Source organism: Boleophthalmus pectinirostris, unplaced genomic scaffold (genome assembly GCF_026225935.1).
Source record: "Boleophthalmus pectinirostris isolate CB_2022bp ecotype Guang Dong unplaced genomic scaffold, ASM2622593v1 HiC_scaffold_7, whole genome shotgun sequence".
Lineage (NCBI taxonomy): Eukaryota > Metazoa > Chordata > Actinopteri > Gobiiformes > Gobiidae > Boleophthalmus > Boleophthalmus pectinirostris.
The window spans coordinates 5,187,843-5,212,848 of record NW_026571473.1 but is presented as its reverse complement, the minus strand read 5'-3'; the positions used below and the strand labels follow the sequence as shown (position 1 = coordinate 5,212,848).

Below are 25,006 nucleotides of genomic sequence, written 5' to 3'. Positions count from 1 at the left end.
GTAGCCACAGGAGCAGCCATTCATGTTGTTGCCATGGGAACGATGATATGTCTGGAAAACTGACATTTAAGACTAACCACATTATTATTAAAAACAACAAAAATCTACATTTTACTAATATTTATTTTAACTAACCCCATCTGTAAATATTATTATTGGTCTGTTGTTACTTTGCCTTGACATCATGATGGGGGTGTTCTACGTGTATATTTATGGAGGAATGTTCATCAGTTACCATAAGAAAATATCAAATTGTAATTTTTTGATGCTTATGATTGTGATTAGATTTCCAATTTCTGACTTAATGAAAGGATACTGTTCAAATTTCACTGGAGAAATGACAAAAAGACTGAAATCTGAACTGACAAATACAAGAATAAATTTTTCAGAACAGTACATTTCAGAACAGTTTGTACATCAAAAACTGCAGCCTTTGCAATTTGCTAATTGTGTCCATTCAAATTATAATTTGATTCAACAGGGATTCATCTTGCTGCCCTAAACTTCATTAAAAATGCTTTGTTTGATGATGCAATGACGGTTTTAGGAACAATGCCGTTTAATATTCACAGAAGGATGATTTTATTTAACTATTAAGCCTCATAATTACTGTTTTTTTCGGACTATAAGTCGCTCCGGACTATAAATCGCACCAGCCAAAAAATGCATAATGAAGAAGAAAAAACATATATAAGTCGCACTTTTTGGGGGAAATTAATTTAATAAAATCAGAGACCAAGAAACAGACATTTCATGTTGAAAGTCAAGTTCTAGTAATAACAATAGAAGAGAGAACAACAGACTTAACGTCACATATGAACTAGGGATGGGCATGATTAGTCGATTAATCGATAATTGATCATTAAGAATTTCATCGATTACGTTCATTTTATCGACAAGCCGAATGTAGGTTGCTGTGCGTAGTGTGACCAAACAGGTCTGTACATGTGTCTCTGCACTCAGAAGGAGCGAGACATAAACAGTGGGTCAGTCTGCAACGTGCCGAAGTGCAAATGCGAACAATGTGCAACAATGACTTGTACAAGAAATTCCATCCTTTCCGTTGCGTTCAGGACAAGTGTGAGTCCATGTGCACAGTGAACAATATGTTTCGGTGTCCAGTGGGAAAAAGTTTTACCAGGTGAGAGTCGCTCATTGTCGATGACGAGTCCCCACCTCCCTCCCCCCGTACGCTGTCCTGGTTTTGACAAACACAAATCTGGTCACACTGACCTGTATTCACCTGATTCATGTCTTTTAATCCGACAGAAGTTGAACCACAGCAGCGACACAAGAGCTGTAGTTTTTATCTTCACTTAGTTTATGCAAATTAGCGATGCAGTTTTAAGTTTTGTTTCTGTGAGAGTTGAACAAAACTGAATTAAACACATTATAATGTCAAACGGGCTGATGTGGCTCTAGAGTCGTTACGGTTTATATGTCGTAAAGTTGAATTTATTTATGCAGATTAGTAGTGCAGATAGTAATAATAATGATGATCATTTTAATATAAAAATGTTAATGATTAATCGATCGTTAATTCTTTCGACGATCGATTAAGAAAATTTCATCGAATGCCCATCCCTAATATGAACAGCTCTTCAGATAAACTATAACATAAACAACAGAACAGAACAAGTTTACCAAACTCTCCATCTCACTCCAAATCACTAAATTCATTCAATTCTTCATCCTCGGTGTCACTTCTGAGCAACTCCTCGACCTCCGGAGGTAAACAGAGCGACGCTTCCTCTTCTGTGTCGCTGTCGTCAGACTCAGCATCAGTTCCAGTTAGAATTATTCGGGTCTTTCTGAATCCTGACAGGATGGTTTCAGTGTCACTGAAGTCCAGACTTTGTCCATCCATCCAGTGACTTCAGGAAAGTTTCATGGTGCATCCTCCCTGGTGTCACAAGTTTCTCGCTCACTCCAAACTTTCTTTCTGCTGCTCGATTACTGTTTTCAGCTGCAGATTTCACGACTTGCAGTTTATAATCTGCAAAATATGATTTTCTTTTTGGGGACATTTGTGTTCAGTCTTCTCAGTCGTCTTTATAAGTTTGTTTAAATTTTCAGTGTTAAAGAAGTAATGGTGCGATCGACTGACATGATACAGACAGGACAGAGGCTCTTTGTGCAGGAGACATGCGCAGTAGAATGAAGTGACAGTGGTATTTTTCCATGAAATGCGACATGTCATTATATCATCATCTTACTCAGAGCTGTATTGTGAGTGATTCATGCATGTTTGTGGAATCATTTGATACTTCAGTGCCCAGAAAAATGTCTGTTCTCACCTACCCCTTATCCCCGCCCACAGCCCTGTACATATGTTGGAAATCTTTGACTCCATGCACATAGGGTTACAAAATGTGCCACTGTTATATATATTAAAAAAAAGGAATGTGGATCTGCTTCTATTACCAAGTTGTTTTAGTTGCTTTTTATAATGAGAATTTTGTAAATAATTCATATCTTTGTATGTGATAAATATCCACAGAAAAAATACTGAGCTAACTGTGCCTAAGGTAGGATTAGATAAACTTCTGAATTAATTATAACTCATTTCTCCTTCTTCAGGGCAATGTCACCTTCTCGTGCTCTGAGCCGACCTCCGTTGCCGTGACGTTCAGCGACCCGCTCAGCTTCCTGTCTCTGTCGTTGCCGCGGGCGGGGTCAGGGCCGGTTACCGTGGAGATGCAGATGCGGACGTGGAACAGGGCGGGGCTCCTGGTGACCTTTGCCCTCTCGGAGCTGGGGGGCGCTGCGTGGCTGTACGTGAGCGAGGCCAGACTGAAGCTCCTGGTGCAGAGACAGCAGAGGAGCCTGGTGGAGCTGAGCGCAGGTGGGACGTATAAAGATGTAACCAGTGTGTGAGGTCTTTTATTATGAAAAAGTGACTCTGGTGAACTTTAAATCCATGTTAAAATGTTGTTAAGTCCGCAAAAACAAACCAGGAGTCATGTTTTGTTTCATTCACACTTGTTTGAGTAATTCTTTATCATAATGTGTACATCTCCAAAGCTCAAAATACTATGTTCCACCTTGTGATGTCATGAAGCATCTTAACAGTTCCTTCTAGCTGTAGATCAGGAGAGATTGGCATTTCCAGGGCTGAAATCATCCAAATGATTCTAGTAAAAGCACTTCCTGTATTACCACATGACATCACAAGGTGGAACAGGGCTTTGAGAAAAGACCTCAGCCTAAATCTGCAGGGTTTGTGAACAAAACACAACTCCAGGTTTATGATGAGCAAACGACATTATAACAAAAACATCAGAAAATAGTGTAATATGGACCCTTTAAATACTCAAATAATTACAGTATTTAAAGGTGCACTGTGTAACTTTCCTGGTAGAGGGTTCGCCTGCTTGTCTCCATGGAGATATTATTGTTTTGGACAGACCTTTATGTCAGTGACCTCCTGTTAATACTTGGATGGGACACAGCTGGGAATACCAGGGGCTGGAAGAAACTGTTGTGTCCTTAGGCAAGACACTTTACCCAATACACTTTACCGAGTATAAGTAAGTAAGTAAGTAAGTTTATTTTTATATAGCGCTTTTCCAACAGATATGCCACAAAGACACTTGACAGAGCATTATTCATTCACTCCACACTTGGTGGTGGTAAACTACTATTGTAGCCACAGCTGCCCTGGGACAGACTGATGGAAGTGAGGCTGCCAATCTGTGCCATCGACCCCTCTGACCACCACCATCACTCACACACACACCACTTTCATACTAGGCAATGGGGGTGAAGTGTCTTGCCTAAGGACACAACAACAGTTTTTGTGACTGGCGCCTCCTGTGGCTCCTGATTTTCCCAGTGTCTCCATCCAAGTCCAGACCAGATCCAGATCTGCTGAGCTTCTGAGATCTGATAGGATCAGACTTTGACAAACTCGTATGGCCACAAATAAATGTGGTGTGTGCGTCTTGAAGGGGGCAGGACTGGCTGCTGGCATTAATTGGCAGCCTGACTTCTTTCAGTGAGGGAATGAGTGACATCTCCATGGAGATGAGGAGGTGGCAACCCCTCCACCAGAAATGTTACATAGAGCAGCTTTAAGATGAATATTCACTTTGTTCACTAAAGATTGTGTTCGTTAGAGCTACACAATCTTTAGACTTAACACTCCATGGTGCATTGTGTGACTTTTCTGGTAGAGGGTCCGTCACCTGCTTGTCTCCATGGAGATGCAATTGCTTTGTTTGGAACATTCCACACTATGACATTAAACAGCTCTATGTTACATTTATTCAATTACGGGTGCTTTTATAGCTCAAAAATATCAAGAAAAACAGATATTCTGACTGTGAGCAGGGTCGCCTCACCACAGATCTGATTTATAACTTGGTCTGGTTTGGTCTCCATGAAGACAGACCTTGCATTCCATTGCACTTTTGCACTGTGTAACTTTTCTGGTAAAGGGTCCGTCAAATGCTTTTCTCCATGGAGATGTTATTGCTTTGTCTGGAATGTTTCACAGTATGGCATTAAATATTTTGGAAACATTTATTATAACTACACCTTATTTAGCCTTCATAAAGCATGAACAAAGACTTAATTAATAATGATTCATACTTAGTAACTACTTAATTACTACCTGAATTAGCACTTAACTTACACTTAATTCACCTGTGCTGTAAATAGTTACTCATAAGTATTTCTTACTTAATTACTCATGAACTAACCATTTGTGTGTGCATTTGTAAATGTATATTTAAGTACAAATTGGAGCATTTATTAATGATTATTAAACCATGAGAGAATGATTTACTAGTAATGCATTATTGTTTCTCTGGAATTTGACCAACCTTAACAAATGTTTAATAAACATAATTAGTCTTCACTTTAGAAAAACTCTCAGAAAGACTTAACTAACAGATAACAGCTGCCTGAATGATCATTACATTGTATTATTAGTAAATCATTCTCTCATAACTTACTGATCATTAATAAATGTTCAAATGTGTACTTAAATATACATTTGTAAACATGCAAATGGTTAGTTCATGAGTAATTAAGAAGTATTGAGTAACTATTTACAACAGAGGTCAATTGCAAGTGCAAGTTAAGTGCTGATTCAGGTAGTAATTAAGTAGTTACTAAGCGTGAACAGTGTTGGGAAGGTGACTTTTAAAATGTATTCCCCTACAGATTACAGATTACATACCTCAAAATGTAGTTTGTAACGTAATTCATTAAATTACTTAAAGTGAGTAATGTAATCTGAATACTTTGGATTACTTGATATTATCATGTTTTTTTTTAAAACTACATGAATGTATCAACCACATCCTGAAAATTCATGTTTGTTCTCTTCAAACTGTTGAGCCCAAGTCTCCATGAACAGACTTTTGTTTACTGTAAAGTAACAAAGACTAGAATCTTCACATAAAATGTTTAATCTGATAAAACACAATAAAAAGTCCAGTCTTTCCTTAACCAAATTAAAAAATATTATTGATAGAGAAAAGATTTTTATATGAGATCACTGCTGCCTTCAATTATGTCCACCTACTGTTAGTGTCATGTTGTTTAGACCTGGTTTATTCCTGGTTTAGTCCTGGTTTAGTCCTGGTTTAGCCCAAAATGTGAAAACAGGAAAATCCCACCTTGTAATCCATTTATTTCAACAAAGTAACTGTAATCCAATTACTCATAATTTGTACTCTGATTACATAACTCTGGTACATGTAATCTGTTACTCCCCAACATTGAGCGTGAATCATTATTAATTAAATCTTTGTTCATGCTTTATTAAGGCTAAATAAGGTGTAGTTATTATAAAATGTTATCAATATTTTTTATCTTCATGGAGACCAAACCAGAGCAAGTTACAGGTCAGATCTGTGGAGAGGCGATCCCGCTCAGTCAGAATACCAGTTTTTCTAGGTACTTTTGAACTGTAAAACCACCTGTAATTGAATAAATGTAAAGTAGAGCTGTTTAATGTCACACTTTCTAACATTCCAGAAGGAACAATTACGACTCCATCTCCAGAAAAGTTGAACAATGCACCTTTCAAGTTTCATTATTGCCTTTATCAGTTCAGTCTCTACTTTTACTGTGTCATACTCCATGTTTCACTTTACCCTCCTTCCTCATCCCTCTCCTCTCTTCTTCTTCTTCTTCTTCTTCTCTTGTCTTGTGTTCAGGTTCTGGTCTGAGTGACGGACAGTGGCACTCGGTGGTTCTGAGCCTGACTTTGGACTCTGTCAGCGTGTACGTGGATCAGAACACCGGAGCTACGGCCGCCCTCACCGCGCCTCTGTCTCTACACGCCAACACTCAGCTCTACTTTGGAGGTAACGGACTAAACGCGCTAAGAATATCGACCGTTTAGCAGCGCGTTACAGCCCGTCTAATGTTATTATCTTTTCGATCGCTGGTCAATTTCTGTATCTGAGAGGAGCAGTCATTTTGGTTTCAGAACAAAAGCCAATTACAGCCAACCTTTCGACAAAAATGCGCTTAATTTGCACTTCGTTCACGGTGAAACGACGTGGCTGAAAAGTTAAATTCGCTTTAAACAGGACCTTTAAAGGAGACATTTTCAGCACTTTTAAGCATGCGATAATTGTTCCTTTTCTCATTTACCCTTTTGAATTTAGAGTGATTCATGCAAGTTTGAGAAATCTTTATTCTCCTGTATTCAAGGCATTGAGTCTCCTCTCTCGGTGCTAAGTGACTCCACTTTCAGTGCGCTATCACAACACAATCAGCTAATAAAAACCTGCTAATGAAACTACAAAGGTCCCTCGTTTATCGCAAGGGTTACGTTCTAAAAAAAATAACCTGCAATAGGCGAAATCCGCGAAGTATCAGCTTTATATTTTACAATTATTCTATCTGTTTTAAGTCTGTAAACCAACCACCACACACTTTTCTCAGACAGAACAGGTACAACCCTTTTGCATCCTTCTTAAAACTTATTGCTGCTGTCGTCCTTTTGTTATTTTCCTCCTTCTTTATGTAACAAACCGAAGATTTATTTATTCTGTAATGGCGCCTACAGCTGTGTAACGTCTACCTTCCTTCAGCGTGTCCAGAAGTCCAACTTTTTTTGTGATGGTTACATCTTCCTCTGCCTTTTGGGTGCCAAATGTTTCGTCGACATTGTGGGTTTTGTCGGGGAGAAAACTTGCAAACATTCAACACTTCAGAACTACTTCACTTCAGAACACACTGCTACAGATCCAACATTTATGTAAATCTGACAAACTGAACACATTCTGTACTGTACAGGAGACATAACACAGAGGAGAGTGATTGGCAATAGGCGAGTTTCATTGTTGACAAAAGCGCGCGTTGCATGCTGGGAATTATTTTGGTTCGGCGGCAAGAAAAACTAATTCAACATGACAGACGGAGTGAGAAAACACGTAAAGGGTATTGATCCCAGTTATTTATCCACTCTAACGGCAGAGGACCCAAGACCATTTGACCAGAAATTGGTCATAAGCATCGATGGAGCCAAATCACCCTTTTCAACCCCGACAAAAGGTGGACCAAACCAAATTTCTGGTCAGAATTGCCAACTACCTGGACAAATATTCACTTGGGCGATATCCACAATGACTTGGTGGAAACTCCTGGGCCATTCACAGCAGAAAAGATGAAAACCTCCAAGAGTCTCGATGTGTTGTTGAACTTGTTGGAGTCCATGGTTTGTTAGGATCTTCTACGTTTGCTCTGCGAATGTTTGAAAGTCGTTTAATTCACCGTTAGTGGTTTTTTTCACTCAGAATATGAAAAAGACATTTTCCTTCTTCCATGCTTCTATTTGTGCATCCGATTATGCAGCAGGAATTTACCATTATCGGGGAGAAATACGCAAGGTTACGCACTGTGTTTGACGCTACCGTGTTTCTTACGTCTGACCACAATATTTCCCAGCATGCAACGCGGGCTTTTAATAACAATGACGTCAGCTGAAACTCGCCTATTGTCTACAGTCTCTTAGCCAATCAGGACGCAGGGGGAGGAACACAATGCACATTCATACCCTGTAAAAAAACAACAACAACACAAAAACATGCAAAACAGCGAGGCCGCGAAAGGTGAACCGCGTCATAGTGAGGGACGACTGTACTGCACGTCGCATCAGGTTTGTCAAGTTGTTGTGTACAGTTTTGTATCATGTTTTTGTACATTTATGAAGAATTGTCATGTGGGAGCTTGTACAAATCTTAAAGTGTGAATTGGGTCTGGGAGAGATCGCTAAATGACTCAAACATGCATGGATGACTCTATCTAAAACCTCTCCAGGCATGTTTTTGATGAGGGAACAATATTATAACTAGGGCTGTGCAAAAATATTGAAATATTGATATATTGTATTGTTTAATTTGATGATACAGTATCGATATCATGGGCTGCTGTATCGATATATCATCAAGACTTGACTTCAGGTATATTTTAATAAATAATTTTGTGTAAGAGCTACAATAGTGTTGACATTTTCACAGTTTTGAGTAAAATGGGTGTTTTTCATATTCACTTTTCACAAATTTTGCTCAAAAACTTGCTTTTTAATATCACAGCCTTTATTTATTTATTTATTTGATTGTTTTTCACGGAACCATATTGAATCGATTTGATATACATTGTATCAAATCGTACTGAATCGAAAGTGCACTGTATCGAAAAACGTATTGTGGCCTATATATCGAGGTCTGTATCATATCGGCGACTTCTTAATGATACCCAACCCTAGTTATAACATGGTAGAAAACTCAAAAAAATCGATTTTGGAGAATACACCTTCTTTAAATGATCCAATTAGATTTTCTGTCCACTACAAACTTGATTTTAACTTCACGTTTTCAAGTGAAATCTGAAAATCTGTATGTACTGTACTGTAAAAAAAAGACAGCTTTACCATTTCACACACAATACAGTTCAGTTCAAGTTCGTATCAATAATTAAATCATATTTCATAAAAACTTCCCGAATCTGAGAAAGAGAAAAAAGTGTCGTCACAAAGGTAAAAGTGTGAGCGATGTGAAGAGAAGACAGGCTCAGATCTGAAGAGGCTCCTGAGGCTCACAGCTCCTCACCTGAAGCTGTCAGAGATGTCTCCAACCAAAGCTCCTCCTGTCAGGGCTTCAAACTCAACCTGGAATCATGGGAGGGGCTGATGGGGCTTTCAAGTACAGTTTACTGAATATTCATCAGAATAATAGCAATTTATACAGCGCTTTTATGGTCACAGTTTTATACGGCGCTTTTCCACTTTCAAGACACTCATACTCCAGAGTACACAGATACTGAGGTTTTATATCGAGAGTGGGATTCGAACTGCCAACCTTCAGATCACTGGATAAACGCTGTACCTACACTTAACTTTTGTTCAGTCTGGCTTCCCCCCATGTTTCCCTACATTGTTTTCTACAGTGTTGCTTCATATGTGCAGTGTTGGGGAGTAACAGATTACATGTACCAGCGTTAAGTAATCAGAGTACAAATTATGAGTAACTGTATTCAGTTACAGTTACTGTTTCAGTGAGTGGTAATTGGATTACAGTTACTTTGTTGAAATAAATGGATTACACAGCAGGATTTTGCTGTTTTTTTTTTTTTGGTAATTCCACTCATTGCCAGACACTAAACCAGGTCTAAACCTGGTCTAAAACCAGGTCTAAACCTGGTCTAAAACCAGGTCTAAACCAGGTCTAAACCAGGTCTAAAACCAGGTCTAAACCAGGACTAAACCAGGACTAAACCAGGACTAAAACCAGGTCTAAACCAGGACTAAACCAGGACTAAACCAGGTCTAAACCAGGTCTAAACCAGGTCTAAAACCAGGTCTAAACCAGGTCTAAACCAGGTCTAAACCAGGTCTAAACCAGGACTAAACCAGGACTAAACCAGGTCTAAACCAGGACTAAACCAGGACTAAACCAGGTCTAAAACCAGGTCTAAACCAGGACTAAACCAGGTCTAAACCCAGGTCTAAACCAGGACTAAACCAGGACTAAACCAGGTCTAAACCAGGTCTAAACCAGGTCCAAACCAGGTCCAAACCAGGACTAAACCAGGACTAAACCAGGTCTAAAACCAGGACTAAACCAGGATTTAACAGGACTAAACCAGGACTAAACCAAATCTAAACCAGATCCAAACCAGGTCTAAACGAGGTCTAAAACAGGATTTAACAGGATTAAATCCTGCTGTGTGGACCATGTCTCCTTCTCTTTTATCAATAATATTTTTAATATGGTTCAGTAAAGTCTGGGTTTTTTATTGTCTAATCTAAAGTATTCAGATTACATTACTCACTTTAAGTAATTTAATTCCATTACAAACTACATTTTGGGGTATGTAATCTGTAATCTGTAGGGGAATACATTTTAAAAGTCACCTTCCCAACACTGCTTATGTGTTTGTAAAGCGTCTTTGAGTGTCTTAAAAAGTAAAATATAAATCCAGTGCATAATTATTTATTATTTTACCAGCTGAGTTACTGTCGCCCATCGTGTTTTCTTATCGAGTGTGTTTACATCAGAGCTGGGACTCGAGTCAGACTTGAGTCACTATTTTTAGGGCTTCAGACTTGAATTGATAAAATGGACTAAGACTTGGGACTTGACTTGGAGGCCTGTGACTTGAGAAGACTTGAGAAGCACTTTTAAATTTGAATTCTTTTTATTCTGACCGTAATGATCGTGTCAAGACATTTAAAAAGGAAATATTAACTAAATTAATTTCGGCAACTCTTATATACTTTAGAAATACTCTTATATAAATATACTATGACTTTAGTATAAGTACAGTTTATCTTAAAATTCATATAAATTGGAAAAATCTAAGCTATATTTGGAACTTTGGTTTAAAGACTTGAAATGACTTGAAGCTCAAAGCAGACGACTCGGACTTGACTTGGACTTATGAGCGAATGACTCGAGACTCGACTTGGACTTACTTGTATTTGACTTGGGACTTGACTCGGACTTGCGGTCAAAGACTTGAGACTTGCAAAACAACAACTTGGTCCCACCTCTGGTTTACATACACATCAGTGTCCCGGTTCTGATTGTTTTTTTAATATCTCGGTTTCGTCATGGTGCATGTAAACACAGTATCCAGGTTTCAGTATCCCGAATAACGCAGTATCCTGTTTATGTGAAACTGGGATACTGTAGCTGGGATATTCCGATAGTAGCCGGGAATACTGTGGCATATATACACAGTATCCAGGTTACTGCAACATAAAGTTGAATGAGCATGCGTCCAAAAGACAAACACTTTCCAGTCTTTTCATCACAACGGTAGCGACATAAATTACGTGACCAACATGAATAAAATGACCAGCATAAATTCAGTACTATACATGAGTGAAATGAGTGTAAAATAAAGAGCTGCACTAAACCTGCACACACTGAAGAAGGCCCCTCACTCTAAGGCTACGTCCACGCGACAACACTCCTGGATTTTTTTCTTTGGGGGTTGAAAAAAATCGCGTCCACACACATGCTGGATCAGTAAATATTCACGTTTACACGACAATGGAGCACTGAGTGAAAATGATGTAATACATCTGTTAAAGTTAAACATAAGTCACAGAAAGAACTTGTTTCCGCTGCGTAAGCTGCGGTTTGCTCGTCCACACGACAACACGACGCCGGCGTTCTCAGATTTCTCCACTCTGGAACCTGTTCTCAAAAAACTCAGTTTTCGCCCACCCAAAACGCCGGCTCCCTGTGGATGAAAGGCCAAAACAAATACAAACTTCTTCGTTTTAACCAAAAAATGTTGTTGTGTGGACGGCCCCTAAGACTGTGCAATTAATTGAAATTTGATCACAATTTAGATTTTTGTGTCAAATGATCTCCAAGCTCAGTCAAAGTTTTATTTTGGGATATTTTTTATATAAATCAGTATATTTATTTTTCTATTTGTAATTTTTGTTTAAATATAGAGATTGTAGGACAGCTGGATATATAGTTTACTTTGGATACATTGATGTTTTTCTATGCCTTATTTCATTTTCAAAGTTTATTTTATTCATTTTATGTTTTATACATCGCAAAACTCCTCTAAGGTTCATATTTGTACACAGCAAAAAGTGGAGTGTTAAAATTGACTCTCACAGAATCAATTTGAACATTTTCTCAGAGTTTATATGAGTCCAATCTGTTCTAGAGTTAATTTAACATTTTTGGAAATGTTAATGAAGTAAGACTGGACCAAAGTTTCTGTTTAACCCCAAAATCCAGAGTTATATTCACGTTTTGAGAGTAAACAGATAACACTTTGTAGAGTTATCCTGATTTAGCGAAACAACACACAGAGGCGTATAGAGAGATAGAGACCGAGTCCCGACACTCAGTCCTGGTTCAGTTCTGGTTTAGTCCTGTTTTACACATGGTTTAGATCTGTTTCAGTCCTGGTTTAGTCCTTTTTCAGTCCTGGTTCCGTTCTGCTTTAGACCCGCTTGCAACAAAACAATCTGAAGAGTCGCTTGGGAGCCGAAAGAGCCAGTTGCTTTAGTGAGCCGAGTCAAAAGAGCCGGTTCTCCAAAAAAAAACTGGAACACCCATCACTAGTAGCTAGAATGTGATGCAAAAAGATGCAAAAATGCCATTAGGCCAATCTACTGTCTGTAAATATGACGTAAAGAGGCAGAATAACAATAAATGTTGCCTAAATAAACCCAATTTAGAATCCACCAGAGCCAAACCTACGTTCTTTAAACAATTCAGGATTTACTGTGAATTTTTACATCACTAAATATATCAGCGATTATATCGGCAGCTCCAGCCCCCATTATATCAGTTTCATATCGGCCACAACAAAATCCATATCGGTCGGGCTCTACTCCAACCCCCATTTTACCTTCAAATATTTAAAATAACACTTTTGGTGTTTAAAAACAACTCTGAAATATTTGACCCTAAAATTTTAACCCTCCAGTTTTTGCTGTGTAGCCTATATTTAGTTTTATGAATTTGAAAGTTTTGCATAAATGATCAATAACAAAGTGTTTTTTGAGAGAGAAATACTGAATAAATTCATCGTGTAACTAAAAAAATAATTGTTTAAATAATCATGATTTCAATATTGACCAAAATAATTGTGATGATGAGGATGTTTTCCGTCGTGGAGCGGCTCTGTCTCTCTCACTCACATGCTCGTACAGAGGCGATGTGAGTGAAGTGTCTTGCCCAAGGGCTCAATTACGGCGTCCCCTGGTTGCAGCTGGAATCCAACTGTAAACATTTGGGTTGTTGAGCGAACATAAATGAATAAATGAACAAGCGAGAAAATAAAAACGCAAGCTCATCTGCATCACAATAAAGAGCGAAGAGGCAGACGAGCGCGGGTGCGGGTGCGGAGCGAGTGCGGGTGCGAGCGCATCCTTCGCCGTTTCGCAGCACGTTTGAGGAAGTGTCGATTAATTACGGCGTTGGCGGTGCGGCGCGAGCTCTCGTCTCAGCAGAATCTCCCCCGCGCGACGCTGAAAGTGAAGCTGGATCTGAGCTCTGTCATCTCTGCAGCTCGGCTCTCAGCTGGAGGCGCCGCTCGCACCTCGCTGTAATTGGAGCAACCAGACCCCGCCAGCTACACAACCCAGATACTCTCCCTCTACACTCTCCTCCTCTCCTCCTCCTCCTCCTCTCCTCCTCCTCCTGCTCCACCGCCGCCGCCGCCGCCAGCGACACCACCGCCACCTCTCCATCCCTCTCTCTTCATCATCCTCTCTCCTCTCCATCCCTCTCTCCTCATCCTCCTCTCTCTTCTCCATCCCTCTCTCCTCTCCATCCCTCTCTCTTCATCATCCCTCTCTCCTCTCCATCCCTCTCTCCTCATCCTCCCTCTCTACTCCATCCCTCTCTCCTCTCCATCCCTCTCTCCTCTTCATCCCTTTCATCTCTCCCTCCCTCTCTCTCTCAATCAGAACCTCTCCCTCCCTCTCTCCTCTCCATCCCTCTCTCCTCATCATCCCTCTCTCCTCTCCGTCCCTTTCTCCTCTCCCTCTCTCTCTCTCAGAACCTCTCCCTCCATCTCTCCTCTCCATCCCTCTCTCCTCCTCATCATCCCTCTCTCTACTCCATCCCTCTCTCCTCATCATCCCTCTCTCCTTTTCCCTCTCTCTCTGTCAGAACTTCTCCATCCATCTCTCCTCTCCAGCCCTTTCTCTTCTCCCTCTCTCTGTCAGAACCTCTCCTCTCCATCCCTCTTTCTCTCTCCGTCAGAACCTGTCCATCCCTCTCCCCTCTTCATCCCTTTCTTCTCTCCCCCTCCCGCTCTCTCTCCCTCTCTATCAGAATCTCTCCATCCCTCCCCCCTCTCCATCCCTCTCTCCTTTTCATCCCTTTCTCCTCTCCCTCCTTCTCTCTCTCTCTCTCTATCAGAACCTCTCCATCCCTCTCCCCTTTTCAACCCCCCCTACTCTCCCTCCCTCTTTCCATCAAAACCTCTCCTCTTCATCCTCCCTCTCTCCTCTCCATCCCTTTCTCCTCTCCTTCCCTCTCTCTATCTATCAGAACCTCTCCTCTACATCCCTCTCTCTCCATCAGAATCTGTCCATCCATCTCTCCTCTCCATCCCTTTCTCCTCTCTCCCTCTCTCTCTCTTTCCCTCACTATCAGAACCTGTCCATCCCTCTCTCCTCTCTCCATCAGAGCCTCCCCTCTTCATCGCCCTCTCCTCTCCCTCCCTCCCTCTCTCCGTCAGAACCTCTCCTCTCTCCATCCCTCTCTCCTCTTCATCTCTTTCTCCTCTCCCTCCTTCTCTCTCTCTATCAGAACCTCTCCATCCCTCTCCCCTCTTCATCCCTCTCTCCTCTCCCTCCCTCCTTCCCTCCCGCTCTCCATCAAAATCTCTCCTCTCTCCATCCCTCTCTCCTCTTTATCCTTTTTTCTCTCCCTCCCTCTCTCTATCAGAACCTCTTCATCCCTCTCTCCTCTCTCCGTCAGAGCCTCTCCTCTTCATCCCTCTCTCCTCTCCTTCCCTCCCTCTCCATCAAAACCTCTTCTCTTCATCCTCCCTCTCTCCTCTCCATCCCTCTCTCCTCTTCATCCCTTTCTCCTCCACCTCCCTCTCTCTTTCTCTCTGTCAGAACCTCTCCTCTACTTCCCTCTCTACTCTTCATCCCTCTCTCCTCTCTCCTCCCTCTCTCCATCAGAACCGCTCCTCTCTCCATGCCTCTCTTCGTCAGAGCCTCTCCTCTCCATCCCTCTCTCCTCTTCATCCCTTTCTCCTTTCCCTCCCTCTTTCCATCAAAACCTCTCCTCTTCATCCTCCCTCTCTCCTCTTCATCCCTTTCTCCTCTACCTCCCTCTCTCTCTCTGTTAGAACCTCTCCATCCATCTCTCCTCTTCATCCCTCTCTCCTCTCTCCCTCCCTCTCTCCATCAGAGACTCCCCTCTTCATTCCCCCTCCTCTCCCTCCCTCCCTCTTTCCATCAGAACCTCTCTTTATCCTCCCTCTCTCCTCTTCATCCCTTTCTCCTCTGGCTCCCTCTCTCTCTCTCTATCAGAACCTCTCCGTCCCTCTCCCCTCTTCATCTCTCTCTCTATCGGAGCCTCTCCCTCTCTCCTCTCCCTCCCTCTCTCCTCTTCATTCCTTTTTCCATCACAGCCCTCCGTCTTCATCCCTCTTTCCTCTCTCTCCCTCTCCCTCCCGCTCTTCATCAGAGCCTCCCCTCTTCATCCCTCTCTCCTCTTCACCCCCCTCTCCTCTCCATCCCTCTCTCCATCAGAACCTCTTTTCTCTCTATCCCTCTCTCCATCAGGGCCTCCCCGCTTTATCCATCTCTCCTCTCCCTCTCTCTCTCTGTCAAAACCTCTCCTCTTCATCCCTCTGTCCTCTCTCCTCGCCTCTCTCCATCACAGCCTCTCCTCTTCGGGCCGGTCCTGGCTGTGTGCTGGTGGCAGAGAGAGGGATGAAGAGGAGAGAGGGATGGAGAGGAGAGGTTCTGACAGAGAGAAAGAGAGAGGGAGGTGGAGGAGAAAGGGATGAAGAGGAGAGAGGGATGGAGAGGAGAGGTTCTGACAGAGAGAAAGAGAGAGAGAGAGAGGATGAGAGGATGAGAGGAGAGAGGGATGAGAGAGGAGAGAGGGATGGAGAGGAGAGAGGGATGGAGAGGAGAGAGGGATGGAGAGGAGAGAGAGATGGAGAGGAGAGAGGGATGGAGAGGAGAGAGGGATGGAGAGGAGAGAGGGATGGAGAGGAGAGAGGGATGATGAGGAGAGAGGGATGATGAGGAGAGAGGGATGATGAGGAGAGAGGGATGAGAGAGGAGAGAGGGATGATGAGGAGAGAGGGATGATGAGGAGAGAGGGATGCAGGAAAAGGAGAGAGAAAGCCACAGTCAGCATCAGAGCAGCGGGGAAACAGCCCTATGGTGCAACAAACTGTCTGTTAGACTTACAATAGAGGGCAATTAAAACCTCCCCCCGAGCACACGCACACACCGTGTGCACAGTGCAGTGTGTGCACAGGAGCAGTGTGCAGAGGAACAGAGTGCAGAGGAGCAGTGTGCACAGGAGCAGAGTGCAGAGGAGCAGTGTGCACAGGAGCAGTGTGCACAGGAGCAGAGTGCAGAGGAGCAGTGTGCACAGGAGCAGAGTGCAGAGGAGCAGTGTGCAGAGGAGCAGTGTGCACAGGAGCAGAGTGCAGAGGAGCAGTGTGCAGAGATGTAGAGGAGCAGTGTGTGCAAAGGAACAGTGTCCAGAGTGCAGAGTTGCAGTGTGCAGAGGGGCAGTGTGCAGAGGAGCAGTGTGCACAGGAGCAGAGTGCAGAGGAGCAGTGTGCAGAGATGTAGAGGAGCAGTGTGTGCAAAGGAACAGTGTCCAGAGTGCAGAGTTGCAGTGTGCAGAGGGGCAGTGTGCAAACGAGCAGTGTGCAGAGGAGCAGAGGTGCAGAGGGGCAGTGTGCAAACGAGCAGTGTGCAGAGGAGCAGTGTGCAGAGGAACAGAGCGCAGAGGAGCAGTGTGCACAGGAGCAGAGTGCAGAGGAGCAGTGTGCAGAGGAGCAGTGTGCACAGGAGCAGAGTGCAGAGGAGCAGTGTGCAGAGATGTAGAGGAGCAGTGTGTGCAAAGGAACAGTGTCCAGAGTGCAGAGTTGCAGTGTGCAGAGGGGCAGTGTGCAAACGAGCAGTGTGCAGAGGAGCAGAGTGCAGAGGGGCAGTGTGCAAACGAGCAGTGTGCAGAGGGGCAGTGTGCAGAGGAGCAGAGTGCAGAGGAGCAGTGTGCAGAGGTGCAGAGGTGCAGAGGGGCAGTGTGCAAATGAGCAGTGTGCAGAGGGGCAGTGTGCAGAGGAGCAGAGTGCAGAGGAGCAGTGTGCAGAGGAGCAGTGTGCAGAGGAGCAGAGGAGCAGTGTGCAAAGGAACAGTGGCCAGAGTGCAGAGGTGCAGTGTGCAGAGGAGTAGAAGGGTAATGTGCATAGGGGCAATGTGCAGAGGTGCAGTGTGCAGAGGGGCAATGTGCAGAGGTGCAGTGTGCAGAAATGAGGTGTACAGAGGTGCAGTGTGCAGAGGAGCAGTGTGCAGAGGAGCTTGGTGCAGTGGTCCAAGTAGTACAAGGACTTTAAAGGAGCACTAAGGAACTTTTCTGATAAGCTGCAGAACACAAACCTGCCTCACACACACACACACACACATTAATATGTATATCAGTCTGAATGGACTTTTACACATTTCTTAATCTAACCTCGTTCTAAAAGTGAACGGTTTGTTTTTGAATCCTTCAGGCTGACTGTCGTGCTCTGGGCTTCCAGACATTATGGTTGAGAAGAACTGACTCATAGAAGTTTCATAACATCAGGATTCTCCATGTTACATCTTTGACAAGACAAACAGACAAAAGAGAGCATCAGCACTTATAGTTTCTGATAATAAGTAGAATGGACGTGTAACTATTGGTACACGGAACATACAAATAAATCAGAAGTACATATACGTAAATAAAACAAGGAGCACTAAATGTCATTTCTATATCACTTAACAAAATCATAAACTCTGGAAACTCGATCATTTTTGCAAATTTAACGCACATCTCGATCATGACAGCATTTTATACTTAGAGCTGAAATCCAGTCCCGTGTGATCTTTTTTTCCTTTTCTATTCCTTGTAATGAACCATATTTGTTTTGACTCAGACGGACCATGCCTGCCCCTGATTGGTTAATCCACCTGTCAATCACAACCATCTGAAAACGTGCCGATTCACCAGTGTCCAGACTCACAGCTTTGTAAAGTATCGGAGAAAGTGTGTATTCTGGAAACAAAATGAAAACATTCGGTTTAGTTAAATCCATGTGAGAGAAAAGCGCCGACGCCTCCACAAATGCACAAACCACTTCCCTCCGCATGTTTTCAAATCATCAAAATAATCAGTATTTTCGCTCAAATAGGCTGAAGTACATCTGCTGGTATCACCGTGTTTATTTTGGCTCATTCATTTTTGGATTCTGATTTCGAGTGTATTGCAAAAAAGCTCGGCCAAAATTTAAGATGTAAACATTTAAATCTATCAGAAAATGACTTAAAAGTAGTGAAATTATCTGTCCGTGCAGCGAGATCATTTTACTTGACAAGTTCTCTTAAAATAAACTGCATAAGACTAGAAAGAAGCAGTCTGTGGTAAATGTTCATGGGCTGGAAATAAGTTTATAGATGCTAAGTTTTAGATAAACAGACTTGAGTATGAAGGAAATCTGTTTCACTGAATCTAAAAACAAATGAAGTGTTGCAGGGAAAACTCTGGTAAATGGACTGTAGCTTCTTTTAAACATTTATTTCCTAATTTAAGATTTTCTGACTACTTGAGCCATGGAAGAATTATCTGTGACAGTTTTTAAGATTATACAGCTACACTGCAAAAAACTAAATCTAGACAAGTTAAGATGACTTGAATTAAGAAAGTTTTATCATGATTTGAGTAAATTTCACTTGACAAGTAAAATGATCTTGTCAGAGTGGTTCCCGCTAGTATCTCCGCTCAATTAAATTTTTCTCCAGCGACTAGATCACGAATCAGAATACAATAGACCAGGGGTGGGCAAACTTTTTGGCTACGTTCAGACTGCAGCCTGAAGTGACCCAAATCCGATTTTTTGGCCCCTATGTGACCTGTATCTGATCTTTTAATGTGTCTGAATGACACAGATCCAATTTTTTCAAATATGACCCAGGCCACTTGAAACAGATACATATCTGATCTTTTGACATGTGACTTCAGTGTGAACGGCCAAAGTGCATTCATCCACCTACACGTTATCAACAAGCCACAAACGTCACTATTCTGCACTGAAGTAGGCGAAAACTGTTAATGAACTCTGTGTCACTGAAGTGAAGCACATCACCACTCACCACTCTTGGCTCCGTCTCCACATCCACACGTTCCTTTCAACGGACGTCACTGCCGCTGCTCCACAAAACACCACGGCCAAAAACCTCGTCCTTCTCCTTCTCAATCTCCTCCTTAAAACAAGTAAGTTGTTCATGTTCTGTCTCCGGTACGAGAGGAACTTTAAAATCTCCAGGTGCTCAATGCTTGGGTCCATGTTTTGGACAACTTCCGTAAACACAGAGCACGCTCGCTGTGGTTGACGTCGTCGTGTCTCCAGTGCACATGCGGGACACTTTTGGGCCGTTTACTGTTCACACTGTAGTTCACATACAAGTCACATTTAATTGGAAATGTGAACGACCTCGCAAAAACATCGGATTTCACGAAAAAATCGTAATTGAGCGTTAAGCCCTGCAGTCTGAACGTAGCCTTTGAGTCGTGGGCCACAAAGGGTTCTAAAATTTGACGGAAGGGCCGGACCAGGAGCAGATGGATGGAGTTTTTTGGTAATCCACCTCATAAGAGAAAATAATAAAATGGGATATGTAAAAAAAAATCCCATTTTATTGAAATATCCCATAATTGAAAATCATAACAAAGCATTACAACCACATATCTGTCTTTCAACTCTCATGGTATTTACTGAAATGACTTTTAAAACACTGGAAATTATTATTATTATTATTTTTATTCAAGTTTGGCGGGCAAGATTAAAAAAAATTTAAAGGGCCGCATATGGTCCCCAGGCCGTAGTTTGCTCACCCCTGCACTAGACGGTTTGCAAGAACCCCGGAAGTTGTAGACCGCACACCGGCCAATCAGCTGTGAAGCCATGACGTCAAACTCGTCACGTCTGTCTGTGTCCCTTTTGTGGAACAGCACAACAGTAAACAAAACGTCGACGTGGATGTAGACGAAGACAGACATTCTGTGTTGGCAACGATTCCCGAGATCGAGGATTTAAAGCCGGAACAAAGAGTTTGGTGAATTTTATCAAGTGGAAAGACGTTATTGCCCTTCTTCCTACGGGATTTGGCGCATTACATACGTCATGACCAAACAGCAGCGATTGGTTAAATAAAAAAGCACTTTTTCGGAAAATCCTTCCCAGTATGCATTGCGCAATGACCAGAAGTCCGAGATTCTTGATGTGTCTATGCTGCGAGGTCAGACGATGAATGATGAATCAGGCTAAACATGATCTACCAATGGAACAAGACTTTTTGTAGTTAAAATATGAAAATACATCTTGCTACACTTAAAAGAAACCAAATCGAATGTTGCTTAAATTAAGAAAACCACACTTAATCCTATTGGTGGATCATTTTACTTTTCAACCGAATTTATAATATAATTTAAGTCATTTTAACTTTCCTAGATATTTTTTTTTTTCCCAGTGTAGTTAATAAATCTGAAATCAAGATGAATAACCTGGTATAAGTTAAAATCTTGGCCAGATCAGAGAAATTTGCTGTGAGTAAAATGTAAAATTATGATCTATGTATGTTATAGTTTAATGCAAAACACTCAAAAAGTTTTCCAGATCTTTCAAAAGTCAGCTCGTGATGTTTTGTAGTTTCCTTCAGCCCCCTCCTCTGCCTCTGCTCTCTGTGCTAACCGCTCCGCAGCAGATGCCAGAGTTGGACCTGTCAAACTGCAGGCGGGTTCCAGAGGCTCCTGTTGGCTCCGAGCTGCTCATTGTGCAGAAACACAGACATAAGGCAGCGGTGTCTGTGCTGAGGCTGTGGACACGAGGCCCATTCACGCTGAGCTGTTTGAGGCTTTTATCACAAGAAGAAAACTCCTCACTGTGAGAAGAGCTCTGCCCCAGCTCAACAGAGAACATAAAGAGAACTCGTGAAGCTCCGCTGTGTGTTTGGGATCATCTTCAAATCTCTACCGTGGCCAAACTCATCCCGGTCAGACCCCGTAGTTATGACGAGATTATGAACCACATTTATTTGAAGTTTAAAGGGCCCATCATAAGCTATTTTCTGATCTATGTTCTAATGTTGTTTCCTCGTCACAAACAGACCTGGAGTTGTGTTTTGTTTCATTCACATGTTCAATACACAAATCCTGCACATTTAGGCTATGTTCAGACTGCAGCCAAATCTGATTTTTTGGCTTCTATGTGACCTGTATCTGATCTTTTAATGACAGTCTGAACAACACAGATCCGATTTTTTCAAATACGACCCAGGACACTTGGATATGTGCTCCTAAAACTGATACATATCTGATCTTTTGACATGCGACTTCAGTGTGAACAGCCAAAGTGCATTCATCCACCTACACGTTATCAACAATCCACAAACGTCACTATTCTGCGCTGAAGTAGGTGAAAATTGTTAATGAACTCCATGTCACTGAAGCGAAGCACATCACCACTCACCACTCTTGGTTCTGTCTCCACATCCACACGTTCCTTTCAACGGACGTCGCTGCCGCTGTCCCACAAAACCTTGTCCTTCTCAATCTCCTCCTTAAAACAAGTAAGTTGTTCATGTTCTGGCTCCGGTACAAGAGGAACTTTAAAATCTCCAGGTGCTCAATTCTCGCGTCCATGTTTTGGACAACTTCCGTAAACACAGAGCACGCTCGCTGCGGTTGACGTCGTCGTGTCTCCAGTGCACATGCGGGACACTTTTGAGCTATTTAAAGTTCACACAGGAGATCACATACAAGTCGCATTTAATTGGAAATGTGAACGACCTCACAAAAACATCGGATTTCACAAAAAATCCGAATTGAGCATCAAGCCCTGCAGTCTGAATGTAGCCTTAGACTGAGCTCTTCTCTCAGACTGAAAACACTGTGTTTTTAAACTCCATACACTCTCACTAGAATCATCTGGATGATTTCAGCACTGGAATTGCCAATTTCTACTGAACAAAAGTTAAAAGGAGCTGTTAACGCTTCATGACATCACAAGGTGGATCAGAGCATTTTGAGCTTTGGAGATGTAGACACACTAATAATAAAGAATTACTCAAACATGTGTGATTTGCCACGTTTACATGAGAGCTTTAATTCTGAATAAAAATGTATTCTTCTTTAAAAAGACCATTCAGAATTAAACTTAATTCCGAAGTAAGTGGGTGCTTAATTCCAATTTTAAAGCTAAATTAATGTATTCCTAAATCATGTAAACGTTTATTCTTCTTAAAAATAATGTCGGTGGTTCAGTTCATGCTCATTGTGTCGCCCTTCTGACGCGATCCGGACGATCCGGCTCCACCAGTCCTCACTTTGGACTTTCATCCACGTCTCTTTGGATTTGTGAGCGGGATGTGGGAGTGGGCTGAGGTAGAGCAGCCTCACACTCACTTTGTCTTCTTCCTCCTTCTCCGACACTCTTCCCTTCTCCTTCTCAGCTGACAGACATAAAGTGTGCTGAGAGAATTCTCCAACTGCTGCACAATTATCATCGGAACCTCTGCGGAAAAAGTTTGGATCGTGTTTGTGTCCGTGGCGTAGCGACAAAACGAGATGACAAAAAAGCCCGTAGCAGCTGAAGTGTGTGTTTTCGTCTGGTCGATGTAACTACGTTTGTGTCTCTGTCCAATCAGAACCTTCCCCCACCCCCAGACACTGAGAGGAATTAAATAAAGATGATTTAATGTGTTTTCCATGTAAACCTCATTTCAGAATTATTATTTCCATGTGAACTCGAAGGAAAATATTTTAATTCCAAACTATTTAATTCAGAACAATTGATTTGGAATAAAAAATAAAAAAACATCATGTAAACGTGGCCAATGAAACAGAACTCCAGGTATGTTTTTGATGAGATAACAACATTATGACATGACTTAAAGCTCACAAGAGTCAATGTTCCCTAATACAGAACTTTGAGATCAAGGTTCGCCCTTCGTGTCCTTTCAGGGAAATTCATTCTCTGCATTTGACCCATCCTTCAATGTCACTGAGGCAACCTGTTAGGAACAGTTAGACCCATCTCATCTCCATATGTTGAGCTGGTCTTGGTCCGGACTAGCCAGGCTGGTGCTACCTAGTGCCTCCACTCAATTTCATTTCTCTCCAGTGACTAGGTCAGGAATCAGAATACACTAGTCAGTTTGCAAAAAACCCCGAAGTTGTAGCCTGCACACCGACCAATCAGCGAAGAGCTGAACTAACCTGAGTTGTGATAGCAGACTGCAGACGCTATCCTCCTTTGGACTTCCTTTGTCAAATACAAACTTTGTAACTTTTATTGCACCTTTTAATTTGTAAGTTCATCTCACAGAAACGACAATGATCGTTGACAGATATGTTCACTCTCTGCTTTTTTTGCTGTTGTGCCAGCAATTACGTGGACACCACTGAGCGTTCAGGCGCATTATAAAAGTCACAACTAAATAACAGCGATTGGTTAAATTAAAAAAAAACACCCGCCTACTGTCGAGCGAACAAATCGTAATGCGGTGAGGTCAGACGGTTTCAACGAAGTGAACCCGGCTGATGAATCAGGCAAGGTCAGGACTACCTTAACTGGAGGATTTTAGTTCTTGTTTTGGATTGATGGCAAAAACCAGAGTGCCCACTTAGACACAGGGAGAACATGTAAACTCCACATAGAACAACATTGGCAACATGGGAATCAAACATAGAACCTTGATGAAACTGAAGCCAGAAACATAATCCGACAGTGTGGCTTCAGTCCATGTTTATATGTTTATGTGTAAGTGTGTGTGTTGTTTGTGTGCAGGTTGCCCATCGGAGGAGAACGCCCCTGAGTGTTCAAACCCCTTCGGCACGTTCCAGGGCTGCATGCGTCTGCTCGCGGTGAACGAACAGCCCGTCGACCTCATCAAGGTGCAGCAAAGGATTCTGGGAAACTACAGCCACCTGCAGATCGACATGTGTGGGATCATTGACCGGTGAGTCGGACCAAATAATGTTACTCCAATACAACTAATGGGCAAAGACACTCAAGAAAGAGAGAAAATAAAAAGATTTGGGGAAACCACTAATTAAAAGTACTTGTAAGATGATTTGACTTACAATTTTGAAGTTAATTACACTAAAATGAGTCAAAAGTCACAGTGTTAGGACCATTAACTAGGGATGTAACAGTACAAAACTCTCACAATAATATCATGTGTCACAATGTACTGTATTGCGTGTTGTTTTTTTTGGTTAAAAGTACTGAAAAAGAGGGAAATGCAAAGGCCATGATACTTCATTTACTACACAATAGAATAACTGTTATAAAGCACTTTTAAATCTTATTTTTTTGAAGTAAGTCAGTATTGTCAGTATTGATTCACACTGAAAACTGCTCAAGGTATTTAAAAAGGAAAAATTTGCATATGTACAATTTTGTTAATCTTTCCAAAATATCAAAATGTAATCGCAATAATATTGTACGATATGTTAATCCTCTTAGGTATCTTCAAAAAACCATTAAGCGTGTTTTCTTAAAAATAACCACTGGAATCGATCGATTAAAATCAAAAAGAATTTATTCCCTATTCAATACAATTCTAATACAGAGCTCTGGGTCAGATCATTGTCCCTAACTGCCCATGGCTACAGAGGTCTTAAATCAGACAATCTGACTGCCTCTGAACTAACTTAACCCAGATTTTTATAGACATCCATATGAATATGCAAATAATATGTTGAACAGATAAGGCCTTAAATCTTCCTTGGAGTTTCTCTGCAGTCCTTTAGGTTCAGGGGGG

General features: G+C 42.0%; 1 pseudogene; it reads left to right on the top strand.

Moving 5' to 3' along the window:
• The window catches only part of LOC110160237 (contactin-associated protein-like 4), a 513,033-nt pseudogene that overhangs the window by 253,725 nt on the left and 234,302 nt on the right, over positions 1 to 25,006 (top strand).